General features: G+C 44.1%; 1 protein-coding gene across 1 annotated transcript in view; it reads right to left on the bottom strand.

The window, feature by feature from the left end:
* Positions 1-851: 851 nt before the first annotated feature.
* Positions 852-12,414, bottom strand: part of LOC124619507 (protein Spindly-like) — a 107,692-nt gene continuing 96,129 nt past the window's right edge. The window contains exon 12 of the transcript XR_006980088.1: positions 852-884. The gene's annotated coding sequence lies outside the window, so the exon portion shown is untranslated. The remainder of the gene's footprint in view (positions 885-12,414) is intronic.

Genomic DNA, 12,414 nt, shown 5'->3' with positions numbered 1-12,414 from the left:
TCCCTGCTTTGCTGCAAATTTGTGGTGCTCTGCAACATTGCCCTCAGGCTCAGCAAAGCTTCAAACAGCAAGGTGATAACACATGTGAAAGAAAGGTCAGAGCTCAGATGTTCATGTGTGATGTAAGGTGGGTTAATGATATCACAATGACACCAAATTTCACCACAATTCTGTCCAATGCCATCATGAACACGTCTCATGATGGGAAGCTCATCAAACCTCTTCTTACCCTCATTTTATCCCTTCTTTTGACAATTCCGTGATGAAACTCAGAACCATGATGTCCGGTATTTAAATCATGTGGTTTTCTTGTGTATAACCAAGGAAAACACAAAATCCACATGAAAAGGCCACTGGGGGTGGCATACAGGGTATCAATGAAACCATCCATTCCCTTGGAGTGTTGATTTCCACACATTTTGCGGTTGAAAACATTTAGTAATGTGATACACAACAAGATGACATTCTTGGCAATGTTCAACACTACTGACACTCCCTGGATGATTCAACCCTTCCTCTAATGACATTAAGGGGTTGCTACCCCAAGAAACATGATATGACCCTCTTTGGAGTGTATTGTGATCACTATTTTTGCTCTGGTGTACACAATGGAACCACTATGGAACGTTCTAAGCTGTCTGATGAAACTCTAACATAATTCAAGGGTATTTTTTTCCCAGCCGTCCTGTTTTGTGCTCTTCTATAGTCTGATCATGTGGTGGAGTGAGAGGAAGGGTGGGGTGGGGTGGGGGAGAGGCATGGAGGAGCAAAGGTTCCATCCAACACACACACACACACACACACATACACACACACACACACACACACAAACACACACACACACACACACACACACACACACACACACACACACACACACACACGCATGCACGCACCACAAGTTTTTCCCCTAGTGAAATTCCTAATTTCCCTGATTTCCAGACATGTTTTAGCATTTTTCCCTGACAAATTTTGAGATAGATTGATTGACTGATTAATTGAGATGGTTTACGGAGCCAAATGGCGAGATCATCAGTCCCACGATTTCGAAGTTACTCACAGAAGAAATAGGATCAGCTAAAAGTAAATGGATCCAGCCAGGTGATTCAAACAATAAAACAAGAACATTAAAAAACACCACAGTAAAAGGCATAAAAGGTTAGACCAAATCTAAAAACCGGAAAAAAAGAGTGATCTTTCCACGGGGGAGTGGTCATGGGGTCTCAGACTGAGAAAACGTGAAGAGAGGCCTCAATCACAACCATCCTGCCTCTGCCCCAGGAATAAAGCAAAACCTTATATCTGGAAATAACCACTTTCACAGAGGAAACTGATGACCAGTTCAACCATCCATAAATTGTCTGCTAATATTAAAATTAAGGTAGACTATACTTAGCATGAAGGGGAAAGTCTACCAATATTTTGTAGAGGGAGAATCCCCACTTCCGTGAGGAGACTGCCAATGGGATTAGGGCAAAAGGCACCAATAGCCAGGCACACCCCACAATGGTGAACAGGATCAAGTATTTTCAGAGTGGAAGGAGCCGCTGAACTATAAACCTGACTTCCATTATCTAGTCTGGACAAGACCAGAGCACTGTAAATATGGAGAAGATTAGTATGGCCTGCACCCCAAGATGTGTGGGCCAGGAGGTGGAGAGCATTAAGCTTCCGCATGCATATAGTCTTCAGGCGATGAACACAGGGCAAACACGTCAGCTTTTCATCAAAGAAAAGGCCAAAGAAAAGGGACTGTGCTGTAGCATCTCGGAGCTGGTCGCCTATATAAAGTTCTGGATCAGGGTGCACTAGGAATTGACAGCAAAAACGCGTAACCCGCATTTTGGGGGAAGAAAACTGGACGCCAAGAAAGACAGCCCACACAGAAGTTCATTGGATGGCCCCTTGGATCCGGCACTCAGGAGACGCTACCAAGTGGCAGCTGTACCAGATGCAAAAATTGTTGACATACAATGCCAGGGTAATCTGAGGGCCAAGAGAGGTTACAAGCCCATTGATGGCAATGAGGGATACCATTCTCTCTATGTGTGATACCATTCTCCTGAATCCGAGGGATGCTGAGTGAAGTGTCAAATGGAACTCAGAGAGGTGGTGAGATAAAAAAATCGTAAATAAAAATCAGAAGGGAGCCATAACAGCTCCAGTCACAGAGGGTAACTGAAACACAATGGCGCCAAGCCACATCATATGCCTTAGGAAGGTCAAAGAAGACCGTGACGTGGTGTCAACAGTTAGTAAAAGTCAGTCAGATTGCAGTTTCAAATCTGAATAAATGGTCAGTTTGAGATCATCCTTCCTGAAAACCACACTGATATGGGGAGGCCCCAAGATTCAAGTACCCAACATAATCAGAAGCAACCATCCTGTCAGGCAGTTTACAAAGTACGTTCATCAGGCTAATTGGGCAGTAGCTGTCGAGAGATGTTGGGTTCTTCTCAGGCTTAAAGATGAGGATAACTACAGTGTGTCGTCACTGTGAGGGGAAGGCACCCACGAGCCAAATGTGGTTGAAGACCCTGAGTAGGCCAAATGTGGTTGAAGACCCAGAGTAGATATTGCCTCTGTGTAATGTCCAAGTGTTGGATCATCTGGTTGTGATGGAATCTGGGCCTGGTGCCGTGTCATGTGAAGAGGTAAGAGCTGCAAGAATTCCCATTCAGTGAAGGGTTCATTATAGGGTTCAGCTTGGTAAGAGTTGAAACAGAAGGGGGTCTGTTCAACTCTGTGGTCGTGCGGTAGCGTTCTCGCTTCCCACGCCCGGTTTCCCGGGTTCGATTCCTGGCGGGGTCAGCGATTTTCTCTGCCTCGTGATGACTGAGTGTTGTGTGATGTCCTTAGGTTAGTTAGGTTTAAATAGTTCTAAGTTCTAGGGGACTGATGACCATAGATGTTAAGTCCCATAGTGCTCAGATCCATTTCCATTTTTCAACTCTGTGCTTCTGCCAGGGAACGGTGGCAAGATACGAAGAGGAAGCCGATGCAGTCACAGTGTGTCGCAAGGTGTTCTGCAAGGACCAATGGATCAGAAGACAAGAGCACCTTGGAGGATAAGCCCCAGGACAGTTGACTGTCAATGGTGGCCCAGAAGGCTAGAGAGCTTGGACCAAACTTGCAATGAAGAGCCATTTGTCCCCAGGGAGGAAACATAGCACTCCCAGCATACCTTTTTGCTCAGCTTAGTAAGGTAACAAGCCTTATCACAGAGACACTTGAAAGCGGGGAGGTTGGTCTGTGAAGGGTGTCATTTAAATCGTTGCAGTGCCTGTAGGCGACTGCTATGTCCTTGGTACATCATGGTACTGGTCGATGATGAGGGGGACCTGTGGATAGGGAGACAGCAGTGCCAGCAGCATGAACAATAGTGGCAGAAATACCTTGCACGACTGCATTGATGCAGTTCGAGGGACGTGTCTAAGTGCACAGCAGATGTATATAAAGGCCAATGGGCCCTGCAGGATGCCCAACGTGGGGCCTGTCTGCCTAGTGGAGGCAGGGGAATGACGGAATCACTGGAAAGTGGTCACTGTCCCAAAGATCATCAAGGGGGTGACCAATGTAGGCAAGCCATGAGAGTAGAGAAGGAGATTGTGAGATTGACAGCAGAAAAGGTTCCACGAGCGGCACTGAAGTGGGTCGGGGAACTGTCATTGAGGAGAGACAAATCAAAGTCTGTAATAAGTTGGTCAAGTAAAAGACCCCTACCCAATGAAGTGGCACTCCCAGATGGGGGGATCCAGTCACTAATGATATCGATGCGAACCAAAGTATAAACCCCTCCAGAAACTATCCCGGAGCCGGTAAAGTTCTGGCGCAATGCTCAATAACACGAAACTTTAGAGAGTGGTCATCTTGAAAATGAGTTTCTTGAAGAGCAAGACAGAATGAAGAGCAGGAGGGAACAAGGCATTTTATTCCCGGGAGGTGGCGATAATATCCGTCACAATTCCATTGGACTATCATGTGGTGAGAGTCCAGGTGAGACGTAAAGAAGACGAGGGGAGGTCAAGTCACTTTCTCGGTGGTCTTCACCAATGAGGATGGGGTGACATCCATTAAAACTGGGTCTGATTCAGGATGAGGTGGAGGGATGAAGCCCTCCGGGAAAGCAGGGAAGCCCCATCCATTGACTTGCACTGTTTCTTCTTCTTCTTCTTCTTCTTCTTCTTCTTCTCCTCCTCCCTCGGAGGGAGGGGGGAGGCATTTTCAGTAAGGGAATAGGTGGCAGTGATTTCAGGATTGGACAGAAAATGAGTGGCTTTGGGGCCCTTGGAGAGTGGATCTCTCCTCCTGCCCAAGGGTGCAGGCTTCCTGTCCTGAGAATTCCGGGGAGGGGTGTTCCGGGATGGAGTCCCATCCCTAGCAGGAGTCAGAGAATAGGAAGTTTTCCCTGGCAGAGGAGGATGAGGAGGAGCGGTTCTTGGAGGAGGAGGAGCCACTAAGGGTGAGGAAATGGAAGGAGGGCAAGGGTGGCGGTAAGGGTGAGGGGGGAAGAGGTGAAGGCATAACTGAGGCACAGGTAGAGGAGAGATTTACATGGCGAAGTAAATCATATTTCTTCTGGGCTTCAAAGCACCTGAGACAGTCTAGTGTCTTTATTTCCTGAATTCTTTTTTCCTTCACGTACACTGGAAACTCTGGTGAGTGGGGAGAATGGAGACCAGAGCAGTTTACACAATTAGACGGTGGGGTGCAAGGGCTCCCCACATGAAAAGGGTGCCCACAGTCACCACAGATGCGAGCGGCATTGCATCGCTAGGACATGAGGCGAAACCTGAGGCAATGGAGGTGAAAAGTACGGTTTCACATTGCACCTGTACACCATAACCTTGATCTTCTCGGGCAGGATATCATCCTCAAATGCCATGATGAAAGCACCAGTCTTTATACAATGGTCTTTGGGGTCTTTCTGGACACGCCAGATGAAATGAACGCCATGTGTTCCAACTCGAGGAGAAGGTCCCTAAGGAACATTACATCCTATGTCACACTGACGGGGTTGTCTCCTAAACAGTTGCAGGCACAGAGGGAGGCTGGCTGACTGGCAGAAGTTGTCTTTATAAGGAGAATTATCCCTGTGATATAGAGGGGCTTAGTCAGGTGGGTACATAACAGCCCCACCACATGGACTGGCTACCAAGCAGGTGACCTAACAAGAAGGCGAAAGGACTTTGGCAGGGTGGGAGGGGAAGGGAGAAAAGGGAGAGGGAGAGGGGAAGGGAGAAAAGGGTGAAGGAGAGGGGGGAGGGGGGAGGGGGAGAAGGAGGGGGAGAAGGAGGGGGAGAAGGAGGGGGAGAAGGAGGGGGAGAAGGAGGGGGAGAAGGAGGGGGAGAAGGAGGGGGAGAAGGAGGGGGAGAGGGAGGGGGTGTGGGAGGGGGGGAGTGGGGGAGGGGGAGGGAGTGTGGGAGGGGGCGTGTGAGGGGGAGTGGGACAGGGAGGGGGAGGGAGTGTGGGAAGGGGAGGGGGCGTGTGAGGGGGCGTGGGACAGGGAGGGGGAGGGGAGGGGGAGTGGGACAGGGAGGGGGAGGGGAGGGGGAGGGGGAGAGGGAGGAGAGGGAGAGGAATCCACGCCAAAGACTATAGGGAGGGAGTTCTTCCCCATCTGGCTCACACTACAGATTTCAATTAGAGAGGGAGGTCGAACGCCTAAGGGGGGAATGAAAAGGAAAAGCCAAAAAGGATAAGGAAAAGCAACCAAACAAAACCGCAAGATTAAGCAAAGTCATTAGGATAGCCAGACCGACATAAAGAAGAACACCAAGAGAAAGAATGGAAGGGGCAAAGGGAAAGGAAGGAGGGCAGGGAAGAAGAAGGAAGGGGCAAAGGGAAAGGAAGGAGGGCAGGGAAGAAGAAGGAAGGGGCAAAGGGAAAGGAAGGAGGGCAGGGAAGAAGAAGGAAGGGGAAGGGAAAGCAACCCAGAAAAGAATAAAGGCTTCAAATAGCTCAGGGACCCATGCCCACCACACACACAGCCATCAAACAGCTGTTGGCCCGCTGCAGGGACAAATTTTGAGAGCTCAAGGGTAAGTAAACAAAGTAAGTTGACACAAAAATTTAAGGACTTCTATATTTCTAAACATGAGAGCAAAATTCTTAAGTACTAACATTAACATCTTTTGCAATGAATTGTTTTTAAATGGGGAAAGCAAGTCAAATGTTATATGCGTTACATTATGTCGTCAGAAAAAAAGCAGGCCTCTTGAAAGAAGTGCATAAGGCAGGGAAGAGTTCTATGAATCAACACTATAGGTGACTGCCAATAAAATATTGGTTCTACTATGTTTGTTATTGTTGGTTGCTGTTCACTGTGTTGTCTATTATTTTACAGGTATTGTGTGGTTTTTCTTTCACAAAATATGAGTACATAGTGTACAAATTGCCAGTGACTGCCATTATTTTCTTCCTCCTATCAACCACACTCTCTAATATATAAACTACTTTCTAATATATAAACTACTTTTAAAATGCCAAAATGTACTAGAATAAATAAAATGTCCATAAAATTCCCCACTGTACAATGTTCTTGCAGTGAGACAGTCGTAATTCCTGAAATCCATTGCCCATGGCCTCTGGCCTGCCAAGAAGCACCACAGTCCCGAGTCCATGGATAAACCACAAAAATCTGCCACATTACACCACACACAAACAGACCTGATATGTGGGCAGATGGGTGAGACTAGACCCAACGGGCAGGGCGTGCACTTTAGTGGGAAATGATGGACTTCAGACTGGCAGGCCCGGTCCATTAGAGATACCCACAGTAATGGCCTGTGGTTTTGAGCCATCATGGAAGTCCACTGGTGTGGGCAGCTATTTACATGTCACAGACACCTTGCTGATGAAATGAAACCACAATGATCAAGCCATACAACAGATAACTTGCAAGAGTACTCTGGAAATCAATACGGATGAGGATAGGCAGCAACTCACTGTAAAGATGATCACTGAGCTGCAGACAGGCACTTAGAAAAGACAATCACACTCTCACAACAAAATTTTTGGCCATAGACTTTGTCAGGAAATGAGAGCGCACACACATTCACACAATCATTCAGACACAATTTATGCACACGACTGCTGTCTCTGGCCACTGCATCAACAGTCTCTGAGAATCAGATGCAAACAAACCTCTCCTCATGCCTCCCATCGGCAGCTACTGGGCTAGCAGCAAGAAGTGGTGGCAGCATTGACTGAAAGCTGAGGGGAGTGGCAGAAGGGGAAGAAGCAATAAGAATGATGGAGTAGGGAAGAGGCTCACATACTCAGCTGTGCCCAGCCAGCAACGATGCACGATATCTCAGTAAACAAACCATTTCATCTCCTGAGACCAACACTACATTTTTCCGGTGTTTTTCCAAATTTCCTTGATTTCCCTGACACGTTTGAAATTCCCTGATATTCTGTGATTTCCGGAACTTGCGGCAACCCTGCTATGTTTCTATATTTTTGAATTTTTATGAATGACCTGCTCATGTAGTTTGACATGCAGCATGCTATTGTGTAAGACAGGGAGGTGAAACAAATTCACACTGCAGATTAACAACTATTGGTCTGGTACACTAGCCAGGCTGAGAGAGTTTTCTATGCTTGTTTAGTCAAATTCTGCATTGGTTCCCACTTTCCATCACAGAAAATACCATAAACAAACAGTTAAATGAGTGACAAACATCTAAAAGACAATAAATATTTAAAACTATACTAAAACTGCCTTTGCAAAGAAATATTTTGTGTGTTCTAATAACTGTAGAGCAACTACAGACTCCAAGGACACAAAAATGAAGTACACAGAATACAGTTCACGTTTCACAGAAAGACATTTAGAAGGAGACTGACAAAAGCAACCCATTTCCTTTCTGTTATTACCTTTCAAATTCCTATTACTTTCATTTTCGCCATTATTCAGTGTTGTTATGAAGCAAGTTTATTTCCCATTCCCTATATTCTTATGCGACAAATGCGTCTCTTAGTATCAGAACGTACCTTAAACAGTAGTCTCATCTGATCCTAATAACCATAGGGATTTGCGGTCATATGCAGGTGGATCATCTTACACTTTGTGCTAACAGATCTGCTAACCTGAAATTTTACTACCTAAATGTAAGTACCTTTAAGGAATTTTGTCTCAGATTTAAAGTTTTTCCCTCTACATTAGGATTAACCCAGGACTGATAATGTCACCACAGGGTCTCTGCAAAACTTACGCTTGCATTTTCAATAGTTGCTTCTACTACTGTATTTTTCATTTTTGGCCAGACTGTTTTCCGTTTACCCGACTATTAGTGATTGTCTTCGGTAAAATTCTTAAACATTTGTCTCAAGTTCTCTCTTATATGGTTAAGATTGGCATTTAGTTTCACAAACATTATAACCTAGGGCCTAAAGCCCAATATTTTGCTTTAGCTGCCCACTACTACTACTACTACCTAGCAGCAGAGCTCTATTTTTCACCCAACTTACCTGTAAGATACCTAGAAGTGTTCTGCTGCATATTTACCGCTGCCCGTCCGTAGAAAGCTTCTCCTCCTCTAATTCTAGTAACAAATCAAATTTATTTGTTATCTGACTTTTGAATGTGCTAATTAAATGTTTGTCCTCCCCTCTTTGCTGATCACCCTTTTTCCCAGCACCAGTACCCCCATCCTTTTAACTGTCCCAATCTAGAATTTCATTTTGCAATTCTACCTGTTGTTGTTATGGTCTCCAATCCAGAAACTTGTTTGATGAAGCTCTCCTGCTACCCTATTCTGTGCAAGCCTCTTCACCTCTGAGTAACTACGGCAACCTACGTGGTTTTGAATCAGCTCAGTGTATTCATCTCTTGGCCTCCCTCCACAATTTTTAGCCTCCGCGCTTCCCTCCAATACTAAATTGGTGATCCCTTGATGTCTCATAACATGTCCTACCAACTGATCCCTTCTTTTAGCCCGGTTGTGCCACAAAGTCCTCTTCTCCCCAATTCTATTCAGTACCTCCTCATTAGTTATGTGATCTACCCATCTAATCTTCAGTATTCTTCTGTAACACAACATTTCAAAAGCTTCTATTCTCTCTGTCTAAACTATTTATGGTCCATGTTTCAGTTCCACACATGGCTACACTCTACACAAATACTTTCAGAAAACGACTTACTGACACTTAAATCTATACTCAATGTTAACAAATTTCTCTTCTTCATAAACGTTTTCCTTGCCATTGCAAGCCTACATTTTATATCCTATCTACTTCGACCACCATCAGTTCTTTTGCTCCCCAAATAGCAAAACCCATCTACTACTTTAAGTGTCTCATTTCCTATTCTAATTCCCTCAGCACCCCTGATTTAATTCAACTACATTCCATTGTTCTCGTTTTGCTTTTGTTGATGTTCATCTTATATCCTCCTTTCAAGACACTGTCCATTCCGTTCAACTGCTCTTCCATGCCATTTGCTGTCTCTGACAGGATTACAATGTCACTGGCAAACCTCAAAGTTTTTATGTCTTCTCCATTGATTTTAATTCCTACTCGAAATGTTTCTTTTGTTTCCTTTACTGCTTGCTCAATATACAGATTGAATAACATCAGAGATAGGCTACAACCCTATATTATTCCCTTCTCAACCACTGCTTCCCTTTCATGCCCCTTGACCCTTCTGACTGCAGTCTGGTTTCTGCACAAACTGTAAATAGCCTTTCACTCCCTGTATTTTACCCCTGCCACCTCCATAATTTGAAAGAGAGTATTTCAGTCAACATTGTCAAAAACCTGCTCTAAGTCTACAAATGCTAGAAGCGGAGGCTTGCCTTTCCTTAATGTATCTCCTACGATAAGTCGTAGGGTCAGTATTGCCTCGTGTGTTCCAACATTTCTATGGAATTCAAACTGATCTTCCCCGAGGTCAGCTTCTACCAACTTTTCCATTCATCTAGAAAAAACTCGTGTTAGTGTTTTGCAGTTATGACTTACTAAACTGATAGTACGATAATTTTCACACCTGTCAACACAAGATTTCTTTGAGATTGGTATTATTATATGCTTCTTGAAGTCTGAGGGTATTTCGTCTGTCTCATACATCTTGCTCACCACATGGTTCAGTTTTGTCATAACTGGCTCTCCCAAGGCTATGAGTAGTTCTAATGGAACGTTGTCTACTCCTGGGGCCTTTTTCTGACTTAGGTCTTTCAGTGCTCTGTCAAATTCTTCACGCAGCATCATACCTCCAATTTCATCTTCATCTACGTCCTCTTCTATTCCCATAATATTGCCCTCAAGTACATCACCCTTGTACAGACCCTCTCCATAGGTCTCTCTAATTTTCCTGTAGGCAGTATCTATCTTACCCCTAGTGATATATGCCTCTACATCCTTACGTTTGTCCTCTAGCCATGCCTGCTTAGCCATTTTGCACTTCCTGTCGATCTCATTTTTGAGACGTTTGTATTCCTTTTTGCCTGCTTCATTTACTGCATTTTTATATTTTCTCCTTTCATCAATTAAATTCAAAATCTCTCCTGTTACCCAAGGATTTCTACTAGCCCTCGTCTTTTTACCTACTTGATCCTCTCCTGCTTTCTCAAAGCCACCCATTCTTCCTCTACTGTATTTCTTTCTCCTGTTCTTGTCATTCATTCCCTAATGCTCTCTCTGAAACTTTCTACAACCTCTGGTTCTTTCAGTTTATCCAGGTCTCATCTCCTTAAATTCCTTCCTTTTTGCAGTTTCTTCAGTTTTAATCTACAGCTCATAACCAAAAAATTGTGGTCACTTCACATCTGCCCCACGAAATGTCTTACAATTTAAAACTTGGTTCCTAAATCTCTATCTTATCATTATATAATCTATCTGAAATCTTCCAGGGTCTCCAGGCCTCTTACACGCATACAGCCTTCTTTCATGATTCTTAAACCAAGTGTTAGCTATGATTAAGTTATGCTCTGCGCAAAATTCTACCAGGCGGTTTCCTCTTTCATTCCTTACCCCCCAGTCCATATTCGCCTACTACTTTTCCTTCTTTCCTTTCCCTAGTATCAAATTCCAGTTCCCCATGACTATTAAATTTTCATCTCCCTTCACTATCTGAATAATTTCTTTTATCGCATCATACATTTCTTCAATCTCTTCATCATCTGTGGAGCTTGGTGGCAAATAAACTTGTACTAGTGTGGTAGTGTGGTAGGCGAGGGCTTCGCTTCTATCTTGGCTACAATAATGCGGTCACTACACTGTGCTTAGTAGCTTATCCACCCTTCTGTTTGTTTATTCAGTATTAAACCTACTCCTCCATTACCCCTCTTTGATTTGTATTTATAGCCCTGTATTCACCTGACCAGAAGTCTTGTTCCTCCTGCCACCGAAATTCACTATTTCCCACTATACCTGACTTTAATCTAACCATTTTCCTTTTCAAATTATCTAACCTACTTACCCGATTAAGGGATCTGACATTCCACACTCCGATCCGTAGAACGCCAGTTTTCTTCCTCCTGATAATAACGTCCTCCCGAGTAGTCCCTGTCCCGAGATCCAAATGGGGACTATTTTATCTCCAGAATATTTTACCCAAGAGGATGCCATCATCATTTAACCATACAGTAAAGATGCATGCCCTCGGGAAAAATTACGGCCGTAGTTTCCCCTTGCTTTTGGCCGTTTCCAGTACCAGCATAGCAAGGCCATTTCGGTTAATGTTACAAGGCCAGATCAGTCAGTCATCCAGACTGTTGCCCCTGCAACTACTGAAAAGGCTGCTGCCCCTCTTCAGGAACCACACGTTTGTCTGGCCTCTCAACAGATACCCCTCCGTTGTAGTTGCATGACAGAGAGAGAGAGAGAGAGAGAGAGAGAGAGAGAGAGAGAGAGAGAGAGAGAAATTTAATTAACCTATGGCAATATCCACACTAATCACATATGGATGATCTGTTTTATGGAACTAGCAGCAGATAAAATGAGATAAAAACAAAATTAATGAAATAATAAATTTTTTATCAATATTTGAACACTTCCTTTGCATAAAATTAATCCTAGGAACACATCTACTATAGCAAGAAGAAATATTCACTTTTCACACTGCTTTACTGCAAATAACATCTCACTTACCTCCCTATCTGCGACAACAGTGTTTAATTTTGTGGTTGTAATGTAGTGTTTTTGCTCTATTTTTTTGAGATTTCTTTTTATATCCATTAGGTGCTTACTTCATTAAATATCTCTCAGCTGCTTACTCTTTTTCATCTGTTACCAATGTAAGGAGAAAAATCAAAAAGGTGTTTATTGGTCTTCTTGTTGTGGCAGCAGTTGTAGTGAGTGGACACAGTCCAGAAGTTGCTTCCACTCTGGATAAAATTTTACTCAGTGTGGTGGTGAGCTGATGTAGAATTTGTTGAGATCTATATTATTCAAATTTCCTGTAAAACTTAA

Source organism: Schistocerca americana, chromosome 6 (assembly GCF_021461395.2).
Source record: "Schistocerca americana isolate TAMUIC-IGC-003095 chromosome 6, iqSchAmer2.1, whole genome shotgun sequence".
NCBI classification, from domain to species: domain Eukaryota; kingdom Metazoa; phylum Arthropoda; class Insecta; order Orthoptera; family Acrididae; genus Schistocerca; species Schistocerca americana.
Note: the sequence above shows the minus strand (reverse complement) of the source record. Positions and strands in the feature narration are given on the sequence as shown.